Source organism: Piliocolobus tephrosceles, chromosome 13 (genome assembly GCF_002776525.5).
Source record: "Piliocolobus tephrosceles isolate RC106 chromosome 13, ASM277652v3, whole genome shotgun sequence".
Classification (NCBI taxonomy): Eukaryota; Metazoa; Chordata; class Mammalia; order Primates; family Cercopithecidae; genus Piliocolobus; species Piliocolobus tephrosceles.
Window position 1 is genome coordinate 112347298 of NC_045446.1, and position 15118 is coordinate 112362415.

A 15118-nucleotide genomic window follows, 5' to 3' on the forward strand; every position below is an offset into this window, starting at 1 on the left:
GCTGTGATGAACATAGTACCATAAACAAAAAAAAGAAGAAGAAGAAGAAAAAAATAAACTCAGTGACTTGAGTACCTCACCCTCATTAAATGTGAGTGTAAGGTATCTACCATTTCAGAGAGGGCCCAGCATCAACCGTGGTCAGGAGACAAGGGTTTGGAAACTGTGGTGCTGATTCTGCCTACGACGTTCAGGGTACCCCGGAGAAGAGCCCTTCCAGTGTCTGGTCTCCCCATTGTTCTGAAGGTACAGTAGCGATATTATGCTCCCTTGCCATAGCTCATCTTTAGACAGTGTTGGAGGAGCATGCTGTACTGGATTCCCCACAAACATAGCCTGCCCAGGAGGAAAAGTGGGGCTCCATTGCTTGTTTCATTTTTCTTTTTTTTTCCTTTATCTTTTTCTTTTTTTTTTTTTTGAGACAGAGTCTCGCCCTGTCACCCAGGCTGGAGTGCAGTGACTCAATCTTGGCTCACTGCAACCTCCGCCTCCCGGGTTCAAGCGATTCTCCTGCCTCGGCCTCCTAAGTAGCTGGGATTATAGCTGTGTGCCACCACACCTGGCCAATTTTTTGTATCTTTAGTAGAGGCAGGGTTTCACTACGTTGGCCAGGCTGGTCTCGAACTCCTGACCTCATGATCCGACCACCTCAGCCTCCCAAAGTGCTGAGATTACAGGCATGAGTCACTGCACCCGGCCCCTTGTTTCATTTTTCTATAGAATATATTTGTACTTAATTTTATTTAATAGGAAACATGCTCATGGTTCAAATAACAAAATGATAGGAAGGTTTACACACACGTTTGCCCTTCCCTCTGCGCTCATCCACCCTGTTGTCCCCACGCCTGCCACAAGAAACCACTCTTACTTGTTTCTTGGGTATCCTTCCAGCATTTCTGTTTTTTCTTTTCATGTCAGATGGGTAATATAATGACATCGTAACAAGGTTCAAGGGTGGCACATCTCAACCACGCACTAGAACACCCAGTCATTACGCTTATGAGCTATGAAAAGATCACCGTTCAGCATTTCTTTCCTTTTTTTTTTTAAATACTGAGTTATTGCTTTATCGCTCAGGCTAGAGTGCAGTGGCACGGTCTTGGTTCGCTGCAGCCTCCGCCTCCCAGATTCAAGTGATTTTCCTGCTTCAGCCTCCCGAGTAGCTGGGATTACAGGTGTCCGCTACCACGCCCGGCTAATTTTTGTATTTTTAGTAGAGATGGGGTTTCACCATATTTCCCAGGCTGGTCTGGAACTCCTGACCTCAAGTGATCTGCTCACCTTGTCCTCCGAAACTGCTGAGATTACAGGCGTGAGCCACTGTGCCTGGCACCAGCATTTCTTTATGCATCTGTGAGCAAATGAGATCATAGATTCTTACTGTTTCCCCCTTCACTTTTAGGTTGTATCAACAAGGTCTTTGAAAAATAAAAGTCATACTCGTTGAGGGATTTCTAGCTAGTCCAGTTATTCCTTCCACAGTGAAATAAAGGAAAGCAGAAGCTTTGCTGTGACTTTGTCTCCCTGCTCTGTAAGTGAGGGACAATATTGTCCACCCTGACTCCCATGCGGGAAAGTAATAAGTAATTTCACACTTATCAACCGTTTTGAGCTTTCTGGCAGAAGGGATGCTCAGAGTAGTGCTGTTTTGATGATTTCTCAGCAAAATACTTCCCTCTTGTCTACGGGTCCCAGGACTTATTTTTTAAAAAGGATTCCGATTGCTAATTGTTAACAAGTTGTTGGGTTTTTTCCTCCCCTCCAGCTCTTCCTCTCAAAACTTCTGAGCCTCAGTTGGCAGCCGCAGTCTCCGGCGGGGCCATGTGTGTCTGATTTTAAGCCGCGTCCTGCTGGGGACTCCTGCTGCACACATGTGCCTGCAAGTGCTCCCCCAGTTTCTGTTGCAGTGTTCTTTCATTTTTTTTTTTTTTTCCACCACATGTGCTGAGCCACACAGAAGCTTTAAGACTCCAAATCACAGCGCAGCAGTGAGCCAGTGTTGGCTGTAATTAGCTAGAACTGCAAACTCCTGGTCATAAAGACATCATGTCTTCGCTTACTGTGGTGAATTTCCTGCGTTCTCTAAGGGTCGCTGGAGAGGCTCAGAGGAAGGAAGTTGTCTATGAATTGAGGGAGGGGATGAGACTAGATGATCCCCAAGATGCCTTCATTTCTAAAATTACACTTTAATGACATCTTCTCCAGGGCCCGCCTGTCCCCACGTGGGGAGTGAACCACCAGGCCCAGCAAGGAGGAGGCCTCTGAGATGGGCACCAGGAGAGAAGGACAGCGAGGCTATCGTCTCGACACCACGGAACCTGGTTACTGTTTTGAAAGGAATTTGGTTTTGTTTTGCTGGGACGCTTCCTGGAAGTCTTTTCTTGAGGCAGTGTATTTATCTGGTTTCTTAGGTAGAGCATAAGGCCGTTTTCTCTCAGATGTGGACTTGGCAATGCGGAACTCAGTTCTGGGCCGTGATTCAGAGCCTTGCCAGCTTTGTGCATTCAAGAAATCCTTCTTCCCACCCACAGACCCAAAGAGACTTTGAACAGTCATTTCACGCTCCCCGCACAGCTGGGCTGGACAGCAACAGGGGCCCAGTCCCTGTCCCGAAGGCTCCCTACCTAGAGGAAATCCACCTCACTAGGGACCTTCTCCTGCCCTGTAGTTTTAGTCTGTCTTATTGTTATTTTTATTTTTATTTTTATTTTTAGAGGTGAGGTCTCCTGTGTTGCCCAGGCTGGTCTCAAACTACGGGACTCAAGCAGTCTTCCTGCCTCAACTTCCCAAAGTGCTGGTATTACAGACATGAGCTACCACACCCGGCCTTAGCCCATCTTGAGGTGAAACTATTTAGTTGTTGTGGGCGGATCTATATGCCCGTCTTCCATGAAGATGCAGCGTCATTGAGTTTACATGGGGAACATTTAGCCGTCCACGTCGTTTCTGTGGGCTTCCCTAGGCTGACCCTGGAAAGGGCTCCGGATGCTACCTGGGAGATACTCCTCTTTGTAAATTGGTACAGACATCGTTCTGCCTTTTCTTTGTCCTAGGACCACTCTTTATGGTGTTGCTGTTGAAGCAGGTGGGGGGATTGGGAATTAAGTATCGCTGACAGGGTAAAATTTGAGGAACAGGAAGCTCAGAGATGGGGGCCACCAGCCCAATTTCTTTATCTTAGGTCTGAGCTGTTAAGACCCGTAGCTACTTCTCTTATAATTATCAAACTTTTCTTCTCCATTGAACATCTCCCTATTTAAATATTAGGCTCTCCAGGGAGATCTTTGGAATCTCCAGCCTAACATGGTGTTTGGCTCACTATAGATGCTCAAGAATTGGTTGTTGGATTGGGTACCCCATTCAGCAACATTTATTGAGTGCCCAGAATGCGCTTTGTGCCGTGCTAGAATCTGGCGATGACAAAATCTGATAGAGCCCCTCCCTTTAAGCAGTTTATCATCTAAGAAGAGAGACATCTGTGTACTTCCAACATCTAGCACAGAGGCAGAAACAAAGTCATTTGGTGGCTTTTGAGCTTAGAGTCATAAAATGTCAGAGCTAGAGGGTCGTAGGGATTGTTAAGTCCCTCCTTCTCACTTTGGAAGTAAGGAAGCTGATTGGTCAGAGTCTTGCTCAAGGCCACCCGGTCAGACAGGGACAGACAGTGCTCAGCCTGCCATCCCTGCTTTCGGCTCTTTCTATCACCCCATGCAGCTTGTCTTTGGCCTTTAACTTGAAAGATCAAATCATGAAAAGTAGAGGCAGTACCAGAGAGAGCAGGAACCCACTTTCATTGCAGGTCTACTGTGGCTCAGTGACCTAAATCCTGGGAGGACTGGGAGGCTCTGGACAGTGGCTCTCGGACTAGGACTGCGGAGTGAGTACTCCAACGCCACAGGGGCCAGCTCCCTGCAGTTCCCACTGAGACTTATTTCTCCAGAGGTCAGAAAGCCCAGAAGATGAAGGCTCGTCACTTTTGGTCTTGTGGCCCAGTTCAGCTGAGATGCCACGTGGTTCTTGTTGAGGGGAAGGCGTGTGAGAGGCCCTGGCGCCTGAGCCACACACTGGGGCTTTCCGTCCTGCTGAAGTCAGGACCTTCACTGGCCCCGATTCAAACAAACTGATTGGAAAAAGACATTTTTGAGACCATCAGGGGCAAATGAATGTGAATTTGATATTAGTGATATTAAAGAATTATTATAAATGTTAGATATGATAAAGGCAACTGATTATGTTAAAGATAAAACAATCCTTATCAGTTAGAGATGCATGTTAATGTCTAGGTTGTTTTAAAATACTCTAGGGAAAATAAATCTTTATGAGTATTTTGTAGTAAAATGATATGATATCTGGAATTTGCTTTAAAATGTTCTAGGCTGGGCGTGGTGAGTCATGCCTGTAAACCTAACACTTTGGGAGGCCCAGGTGGGAGGATCGCTTGAGCCCAGGAGTTTGAAACCAGCCTGGCAACATAGCAAGACCCTATCTCTACCAAAAAAAAACTTAAGAAGTTACCCAGGCACTTAGCTTCGTACCTGAGGTCCCAGCTTCTGGGGAGACTGAACCAGGAGGATCGGTTGGGCGTGGGAGTTCGAGGCTGCAGTGAGCCTTGATCATGCCTGCACTCCAGCCTGGGTGACAGAGTGAGACCCTATCTTAAAAAAAAAAAAAAAAAAAAAAAGGCCAGGTGCGGTGGCTCACACCTGTAATCCTAGCACTTTGGAAGGCCAAGGCAGGTGGATCACTTGAAGTCAGGAGTTCTAGACCAGCCTGGCCAACATGGCAAAACCCCATCTCTACTGAAAATACAAAACTTAGCTGGGCATGGTGGTGGGCGCCTGTAATCCCAGCTACTTGGGAGGCTGAGGCGGAAAAATCGCCTGAACCCAGGAGGCGGAGGTTGCAGTGAGCCGAGATGGCTTGGTGGCTGTGGAAGAAGTGGCTTCCACAGACATGACAGGGTGTGGGTAACATCACACAGGTCCTTGAACAATTGCACTCACATGGGTGGGGGGGCGGTTCCTGCCTTTCCATGCGTCCCCTAAGAGACCCAAGGACTTGACCGGGCACAGTGGCCAAGGTGAACTCCATGCCATCCTTGGTATTTTCCATTCATGTTGCCAGACCATCTCTGTTTCAGGTCAGCCTCCTCAGACATCCAGAGAGGCCCATCCTAAGCCAAACCCCCTCACAGGGCCCCTCATAGGGCCAACACTGCACATCGCTGCACAACTGAACTTGCCTTCTCAGCCCACTGTGATACAAATATTTGGATTCTTATTCACCTTCTGTCCTTGTTTTGCCCTCCTTCCTTTCCCTTCCTGACAGTGGAACCTTCACCACTTCTACCCGCTAAAGGTTCTGCCATGTCTGCAATCCCCATAGTCTCTACAATGCAATTTTCCTATTACAGTGGCCCCTCCTTATACTCGGGTATACTCAAGACCCCCAGTGGATGCCTGAAAGCATGGATAGCACCAGACCCAACTGTGTCAGTAGGATTCTGTTTCAAGTCATGCCTTCCATCCACAAATTTCACACTTTTTCCATCCTAACTAAGCAATTACATGCACCGTGGCTATAACTTTTGCAGTTTGAGGTGTGGCGGGAAAACCAGCACAAATTTCTTCTTCCTTCTTCACAATTTCACGGATGGAAGATGAGTTCTTATGTAGACCTCAGCGACTTCGGCATGCAATTTTTTTTCCTTTCATTATTAAGTTAAGAACTTCCACCTTTTCACTTAAACAAAGCACTTTACGGCTTCTCTTTTGGGATATCCAAATTGCCAGCATCACTGCTCTTGCATTTTTTGGCCACTATAAATTAAAATAATGGTGATGTGAACATAAGCACTGCAATACTGGGACAGTTGGTCTGATAACCTAGACGGCTACTAAGTGACTAACAGGCAGAGAGCAAACAGCGTGGACTCACTGCTGCATCCACAGTCTGTATCCAGACTAGACGAAGGGATGATTCATGTCCCTAGTGGAATGGAGTGGGATGGCTTGAGATTTTATCATGCTACTCAGAACATCGCACAATTTGAAATTTGTGAGTTGTTTATTTCTGCAATTTTTCATGGACCACAGTTGACCACTGGTAACTGAACCCTTGGAAAGTGAAACCACGGATAAGGCAGGACTGCTCTACTAGTTTGTTTAAATGTTTACTCTCTTGTCGCACTCACTACTGAGGTTTTTGTGCGCAGACCTGTCCTAGCCTAGAGCACTCCATTCTGGTCTTCCCATGGCCGCGTTCTTTAGTACAGAGTGAAGAGTTCTTAGTTCCGAGGAGACGCGCATACACTGGAGCTTATGTGTCTCCCACCCTGACGACACACACACACACCATGCTCTGGATAGTCAGAACACAAATGACTAGGAACCTGCTTCTGGGGTCTCCCCCCCATCTCCAGTCTCCCAAAGGCAGACAGCTCTAGCCCTAAGGATGACAAAGCAGCTTCTGTTTGTGTGGGTGTAGACACAACCTTGACATCTTCTCGGGGTACCCATATGCATACATATGAGGACCCTCCTGGTACCCACAGAAGCCAGGGTCTGAGCTAAAAGCAGGTGGAAGCAGACCACAGGAGAAGAGATCAGGGCCAGCTGGCTGCTGGCTCTTCCCGAGCTGCCATAGCCTGGCACACAATGACAAGAAATCTGAGCCTCCAACCAGGTTGTTATGAAGGTGTATTGGCCAAGGTAGGAGGCTAAGGCGTATTTATGAGTTGGTGGTCGCTTGATTTATTATTTGTAAACATTTAGACATTGGCGTATGTGGGCCTCTCTTTACACTCTTGCCCAGGCCCTGCATGTTGTAAGTATCTATTTCCTAATGGAGACACAGGAATTTTGCTCTGGGCTGGACTTCATCTTGCCTTAAGGAAGGCTTGTGTTCTTCCATGGTATTTCCTGCAACTTGTAAAATACAACTTCTAAAGTCCTATTGTAGCACCACGTGTTTCCTGCATTTATAATGGAGATGAAATCATGGTTTGTCTTTCCACCACCCATCTTTCCACCCCCAACAACCCTCAATTACATAAACTAACAAGCTAATTAAAAATAGCCTTAAAGTAAGGACACTTGTGTAAACCAACAACTTATCAGAAAAGGTTTTCCCTGGAATTTCCCGTCCTCATTCAAATGGACAGGCAGTGTTCTGAATTCCAAACAATAGATTCTAATCAATAGCTCCTCCTATTCAAACAGTGGCGGAATCCTACCTGCCTTCCTACCCTCCGGTGAAATGTTGTTATCTCTCTTAATGAATCATTGAAATTCCTGGCTTGTTATGATGTACCCATCACTATACCTACATAATATCAAGCAGAAAGGTTTTGAAGGCGTTTTGGGATGGCAGAGCAAAGGTCTCCCCACCCAACTGGTCATATAATTGGCTTTTCTCTCTTTAAAGACTCAAGCCTTTGTGCTAAACAGAAAATGCCAAAGGTCTTTGCATATGGGGAGTCGAGTGTAGAGGTGGGGTGTTGGCTTCATACACAGCAGAAAAGGTTTCCCTCCTTTGCTATAGAAGACTAACCTTAGCAGCTTCCCACTCACTCCATCTCAAACCCAATTAAATTTTAAGTCAGATCATGACAAATACAAAGTGCTTTCTTCAATCCCCGTTATTTCTGGAGTTCCCTGGTGTCCAGTTTAATACATTCTTCAGGGAAAGATGTCTGGCAGTGATTGGATGAAGGTATTGACTTTGGAAAGAGGAGTCTTAACATCAACAAGTATGTCAATGATAAGTCACTAGAAACAAATCCCAGCCATCCAGTTTGCTTGTTTATGTGGTTCAAGAGCCTCGCGCCAAAACGTGGCCCAGATCCAAGTTTCACATCAGTAATTCCTGCCATTCAACATGTTTGGCTTTTGTTTCTTAATGGGTGTTGACAGACAAAATCTACTTCCCATAATCCTCCATTCGCAGCCGGCTTCATTGACGTATTCATTCCACAAATGTGTTGAGTAGCCCTGGAGTCTTTGCCTTACAGACACCCGTGGATATGTCAACAGATTATTATTGTCATGATAAGAGTATATGATAATAGAGGTATATATAGCACTGCATGAACTCAGAAGAAATAGTGTCTTGTCTTATCAAAGAACTAGAATATCTTAGAGGGTGACAGTTGACTTGTATCTTGAATGATGTACAAGATAATTCACAGGAGATTTGAGCAGTCAAAATTTAATGTCTCCTTTCTTTTTTTTGTTTTGTTTTTGAGACAGAGTCTCACTCTGTCGCCCAGGCTAGAGTGCAATGGCATGATCTCAGTTCACCGTAACCTCTGCCTTCTGCGTCCAAACAATTCTCATGCCTCAGCCTTTTTAGTAGCTGAGACTACAGGTGTGCGCCACCACACCTGGGTAATTTTTTGTGTTTGAAGTAGAGACTGGGTTTCGCCATGTTGGCCAGGCTGATCTTGAACTCCTGACCTCAGGTGATCTGCCCGCCTCAGCCTCCAAAGTGCTGGGATGACAGGCTTGAGCCACCATGGCCAGCTGAAATTGAATGTCTCCTCTCTTGAGATTTATACTTCAAAAGCTTTTGGTTTTCATGAGCACAGAAAAGGGGCTGGTAGCCTGGTGATCAACTGTGGGCCTTATCAACAGCTGCAGTGAAGAGAGAGACATTGAAAAGAGCTTGGCATGGCTGAGCCTGAGGACAGGACTTGGCCTGAGCAGACGGGGATTCCCAAGGAGAAAGGAAGAGGCTCAAGGTCTGAAGCCACTGTGCTGTGACCCCATGTCTTTGCTTGAATGGTGTTCATAGATTTACTAGTTGTTGGTGGCTTCCAGTATGCCACTGGGGTGGGAACTGGCGGTCCAGAAAAGCCATCTGGGAGGGACACTTGTGAGCACACTGGCTTAGCTCAACATCCTGAAGATGTGGTGTGCTTCACAAGCAAACCTCACTCCAACGACCGCCTTGGTTTACATCTTGAAATAAGTCCTCATCACTGGATGAGTATTTTAAGATGCAGCTTTCATCAAGAAGGTTTCATTGAGGCAATTCCAGTAGAGTGAATAATCATTTTCCCCCCTCATCAGATGTGCTTATCTTATAGAATTATGATGAGTTTAATCCTCACTTTTTAAGCTGTATCTTAAAAAAAGAAAAGAAAAAGAAAAAACCCTTAGAGAAATGATCCTGCATCTGTGTCAAAACGTTTCCCTCTGCATTTTCAGATCCGTCTTTTCTAGGTCACCATTGCTCTTTACGGCTTTCCTTATCACAGTTTTTTCTAACTTCCTGTTTCCTAGCAAACTTTATATAAACTCATTTTATTTTTACTTAAGCCATTCAGCAGTGAACTTTTCCCCTTTGGAGGCCAGTGCTTTTTCTGCACCTTATTATTATTGTACACATGAGGGTCAGAGTTATTTCAAATGTTTTGACAACCTTCAATTATTTGCACTTAAGAGATTGAGTAGAGAAGAAGAACTGCATAAATTCCGAGCAAAATGACATTAGAACAATCACATGGATAATACCCAATAGCATATATTTCTCGTTGGTTTATTTGCCCTTGGAATGTACTTAAAAGAGTATTTTTAGCACACTAAACTGCTTCATTTGCAATTCTTACACTAGATGGGCAAAGAAATGTACAGTCTCCAACATGTGGGTAACAGAAAGCTAGTGTAACAGAACTCCCTCCTAACAAGAAGAGCTTGTCACAAAGACAGGCTAAACACACACTTTTCTAGTTAAGGAAAGAAATGCAGTGCTAGATGAACAGGAAGGCCTGTTTCACCAACCCGATTCACAAAGACCTAGACCTCATTCTTTTAGTTATTAAACATTTGTTGAGCGCCTAATATGTGATAGAGGCGAGAGATTCAAAGAAGAAAAAGACATTGCCCCGTCTTCTTTGGGTTCAGTAAAGGAACACACAGTGTGGGAAATACCCAGAGAGATCTGAGAGTCCCTAGTAGCAACAGCTAATTCCACCATATTTCACAGAGAAATATTTGGTGTGGACATAGAAAAGTATGTAGAAGACATCTATCTACTTGTCGAAGTGGGGAAACCAAGTTCCAGGCAGAGGGCCCAGCTCGTGCAAAGGCAAAGAAGAAAATGAGGTATTGAGGGAGGGAGAGTTCAGAGTTGTGGGATGTAGGGGGCATGAGAGCAAAGTGACAGCTGGAGCCTAGAGAGATAGCTTTGGGAACCATCATGGAGCACTTTGGACACCATCTGAAAAGGATTTTACCTGTAGGTAACAGAGAATCCCTGAAGGTTTAAGCAGAGGTAATATGGTTACATCTGAGCTCCAGAATAACTGATAGCAATGTGGATGGTGTATAAAATGGGAGAAAAGACAGGAAACCAGAGCAGACTTGCCAGGTAGGAGACAAAGATATTCTGGCCCAAGACAGTGGAGGTTCAGAAAGGGGAAAGGAAGTGCAGTTCAGCCTCATTTAGGATGCTTTGGTACCTGACAGAGAAAGATGGAGAAGTCAAGAATGCTTCCTAACTTCTTGTTATTTCAGCTTCGTGCCAGTTCTCCAAGTGCACAGATAAAAACATCTACTGCTGGGCCAGGCACAGTGGCTCAGGCCTGTAATCCCAGCACTTTGGGAGGCCAAGGTGGGCGGATCACAAGGTCAGGAGATTGAGACCATCCTGGCTAACACAGTGAAACCCTGTCTCTACTAAAAATACAAAAAAATTAGCTGGGCATGGTGGCGGGCGCCTATAGTCCCACCTGCTCAGGAGGCTGAGGCAGGAGAATGGCGTGAACCCGGGAGGTGGAGCTTGCAGTGAGCCGAGATCGCGCCACTGCACTCCAGCCTGGGCGACAGAGCAAGACTCCGTCTCAAAAAAAAAACCCAAAAAACAAACATCTACTGCTGAAGTCCAACTCCCTCTGCTTCTCAGTGTTCTTTCATTTCTTTTCAGATCTGTGTAACTCATCCCTAGAGTTTTTTCAGACACAACCTCATTCTATATTCTGATGCTTTTAGGTCTGAGAACTACAAGTTTTCAGCATGGACATCACGCTAGAAGTTAAGGCATGCAGAAGGGAGACCTGGTCTTTTTCTCCAAGAAGGTCATAAGCTTATGGAGGGGAGAGATAGATAAAACTCTAAATACTAATTCATGCAGAATGAAAACAAAAGGGCTAGGGGACCACAGAGTGAGGGCTGGGAGAATTCAGGAGTTCATGGAGAAGGTGGGGCTTGAGCGAGACTCTTCATTCTTACGGAGCATCTACCTCGTGGCCTGTACTACACTTACCACTGAGAACAACAGGCTAACATGCACATATGGTGAGAAGGAAGATACACATCAAATAAGTAATTAACTACAGGCAGAATGTATGCTGGGAAAGAAATGCAGGGTGTCATGAGAATGTGTAACTGGGAGATTTAAGGATCAGGAAGCCAGGCATGGTGGTTCACACCTGTAATCCCAGCTACTTGGGAGGCTGAGGAGAGAGGATCGCTTGAGCCCAGGAGTTTCAGTCCAGCCCGGGCAACATAGTGAGACTCTGCCTCAAAATGAAATGAAATGGAATGAAATGAAGAAATGAAGTAAGTATCAAGGAAAGCAACACAGAAGATTTAAGCTAAGACATGAGAGGTGGGCAGAGATATTAGTGTAGGGAAGGAGAAGAATGTTCCTGAAGAAAGAATGCATGCCCACTGCTCAGCTGTGACAAAATGTGGCACGTTCAAGGAACTGAAAGAAATCTAGTGTTGCTAGAAGAGGGTAGCCTAAAGTAAACCAGGCAAGGGCCAGAAAATAGAGCATGCAGGTAGGTGGCTTAGCCATGTTAAGGTTCTGGAACTTTACCCTAGAGGAAATAGGGAGCTACTGAGATGTTTTTGTCACACATCTGTGTGAAGAGACCACTAAACAGGCTTTGTGTGAGCAACAAGGCAGTTTATTTCACCTGGGTGCAGGCGGGCTGAGTCCGAAAAGAGAGTCAGCAAAGGGTGATGGGATTATCATTGGTTCTTATAGGTTTTGGGATAGGCGGTGGAGTTAGGAGCAATGTTGGGGGCAGTGGGTGGATCTCACAAAGTACATTCTCAAGGGTGGGGAGAATTACAAAGAACCTTCTTAAGGGTGGGGGAGATTACAAAGTACATTCATCAGTTAGGGTGGTACAGAAACAAATGGTGGAATGTCATCAGTTAAGGCTATTTTCACTTCTTTTGTGTCTCTTCAGTTGCTTCATGCTTCAGGCCATCTGGATGTGCACATGCAGGTCACAGGGGCTTAGCTTGGGCTCAGAGGCCTGACAGTTTTAAGCAGAAGAGTGTATGATTATTGTTGTATATTTGGAGAATAAATTGGAAAGGGCAAAACTGGAAGCAGGAGATTTGTTAAAGTTGCTGGAGTACTCAAAGCAAGGGGTGATAAGGGCTTAGCACAGAGAGAAAACAAGGGATCAAAGAGAACCAATGTCTAAGAAATTTAGGAGGCACACATGGACAGGACTTAATGATGAATTAGATAGGAGAGGTGAGAGAAAGAGAGACGTCAAGGACGGATCTTAGGTTTCTAACTTGGGAAATTGCATGGATGCTGTGCCCTGAGCCAAGAGACTCTGGAGAGAAGCAAGACTGGAGGGGAAAAAGGCGAGTTCATTTTTTGAACACATGAGGTTTAGTGCAAGTAAGATATTCAAGTGAAGGTTTCTAGTAAGGAATAGGTGAGGAAGCCAGAGGGTGGAGCAGGAGAAACTGCAGGGACCTGGAGACTAAGGGCATCCTTAGCATGTAAAAGTCAGAGTTATAGCCCAGGGAATAGCTGAGATTACCCGGAGAGAATGAGTAGAATGTATGGAGAAAGACTGGACAGATTCTTGCGGAATACTAGCAATTAAAGTGCCTGTAGAGAAGTCAGAGTTTACAAAGGAAACCGAGAATAAGCCACTAGAGAAAAGGGTAAAAGACAAACCAAAGGGGCAGAATCAGGAAAGTAAAAGTAGAGAACAAAGGGAGGGTTCGTAGTGGGATACGCCCCCACTACCGTTGAGAGGCCAAGAGACAAAAATCCCATTGAGTAGAGTGTGGTGACTCAGATTCTCACTGCTACTTACTCCGTGACCTTAGACCTGTTATTAATTTTACACTGAGCCTCATCCATAAGTTGGAACGATTGCATTGTATTTAGATTGGCATCTTAATACATGTTCAGTAAATCTCAGCCATTATTATTCAATGGCATGAATAACTATTAGGGACTTAGTGGGGAAGTGCCAAATTAGAGTGACTTTTAGCTGAAGGGGACAGTGCAATTGAGCACTTCAGAGAGGTTGTTTAAATGCAAAGAAGCAGTTCCAGGGAGGAAGAGATAGAAGACAGGCTTTCAATGGGAATAAAGTAAAGCAACACAGAAAGACAGGCATGGCAAGAAGCCTGAGGCATGGGGCTACACAGCATGACAACAGATGTGGTCAAGTGCAATGGTCAAGAAGAGGCAGGAAGAGCTACTGTGGGAGTTGAGCCTGTAAAGAATGTTACATTCGTCCAGGCACAGGGGCTTACGCCTGTAATCCTAGCACTTTGGGAGGCCGAGGTGGGCAGATCACCTGAGGTCAGGAGTTTGAGACCAGCCTGACCAACATGGAGAAACCCCATCTCTACTAAAAATGCAAAATTAGCCGGGTGTGGTGGTGCATGCCTGTAATCCCAGCTACTTGGGAGGCTGAGGGAGAAGAACTGCTTGAACCCGGGAGGAGGAAGGAGGTTGCGGTGAGCCGAGATCGCACCATTGCACTCCAGCCTGGGCAACAAGAGTGAAACTCTGTCAATAAATAAATAAATAAATAAATAAGGCTTACATTTATTAATTTGAATATTTCAATTTTGCTTTGCTGATATAAGGGAGCCGTGGACAATTTTACAGGAGTGGAAGGGTTTTGTTTTGTTTTTGTTTCATTTTTGAGACAAGGTCCCACTCTGTTGCTCAGGCTGGAGTGTGGTAGCTTACTGCAGCCTCAAATTACAGGGCTCAACGGATCCTCCTGCCTCAGCCTCCTGAGTAGCTGAGACTACAGCACATGTCACCACACCCGGTTAATTTGTAAATTTTTTGTAGAGACAGGGTCTCACTACGATGCCCAGACTGAGGAGTGGAAGGTTTTAACTCAACCTGTTTTAGAAAAATTATTCCAACAGTAGAGAGAAGTATGGATTATAGAGGAGGAAGACTTAGACAAGAGCTGTCCACAGTGTGTGGCACGTGGAGGAATTTTAACAGAGAGCAAAAAAATCACTTGTAAGCATTTAACCTTGGCTAGGTCACTTAACCTCATCAAGACTCAGTTTCTCCACTAATAAAATGGGAATAATAAGATTTATCTCTGAGGTTCTTTTGGACATTGCATTTTCTGTCAAGTACCTACTATAGTGCTTGGCATACAGTATTATTCTCACGCTCTCTCCTCCTCCTGACGGCCGGCCCCATGCTCTCGGTGGGTGTCCATGGTCGGGTATCCGAATGTCTTGCTCTCCTCTGATTTTCAGGAGACATAAATTTGCTTCCTAACTTTGCAATACTGAAGAAAAACAACAGTCTTGTCTTCTGAAAAGTTTCCTTCCAAGTGTAGGTCTACATTTCTATCTCTGCTCACTCTCTGATTTGGCAAATTGACCTAGCTCATTTGCTATGTACCAAATTGTCTTGATGCAAGAGTTTTTGTGTTTGGGGCTGGGCAGTGGTTCAAAAGTATCACTTTCCCATTAAGCTTTACGGGATTTACCTACAAGATGGATAACACATCCTTCGGACAGATGGCACAACCCTGAAGCCATTGCCCTAATTTCTTCTTCAGTGTTCTCCTTTTATCCTGTCTTCTATGATAGCTGATTTCCTCACGTTCATGTCCACCCAGAAATAACTAGTTTCTGGAAAAGCTGTAATATGGATTGTATTTCTGTAAAGCCATATGTTCCATACATCCTGACATCCTCACAGATGCCATTTGATTCCATTTTGTCATATTCATTTAATAAATATTGAGTGTCTGCTTGGTGCCTGGCGTCTGCAGTGCAGAGAGGAATAATATTCAGTTCTGCATGCTGAAGGATACCATATTTTGTGGCAAAGCAAGATCTAAAGACATAATTTCAGTAGA

At 45.1% G+C, this 15118-nt stretch overlaps 1 protein-coding gene and 1 non-coding gene across 3 annotated transcripts in view; one reads left to right on the forward strand and one right to left on the reverse strand.

The window, feature by feature from the left end:
* The window catches only part of UBASH3B (ubiquitin associated and SH3 domain containing B), a 158493-nt gene that overhangs the window by 71000 nt on the left and 72375 nt on the right, over positions 1–15118 (forward strand). The window lies entirely within an intron of this gene.
* On the reverse strand, positions 913–1016 carry LOC111540386. The gene has a single exon (XR_002730970.1). It is a non-coding gene; the product is annotated as a small nucleolar RNA U13 (small nucleolar RNA).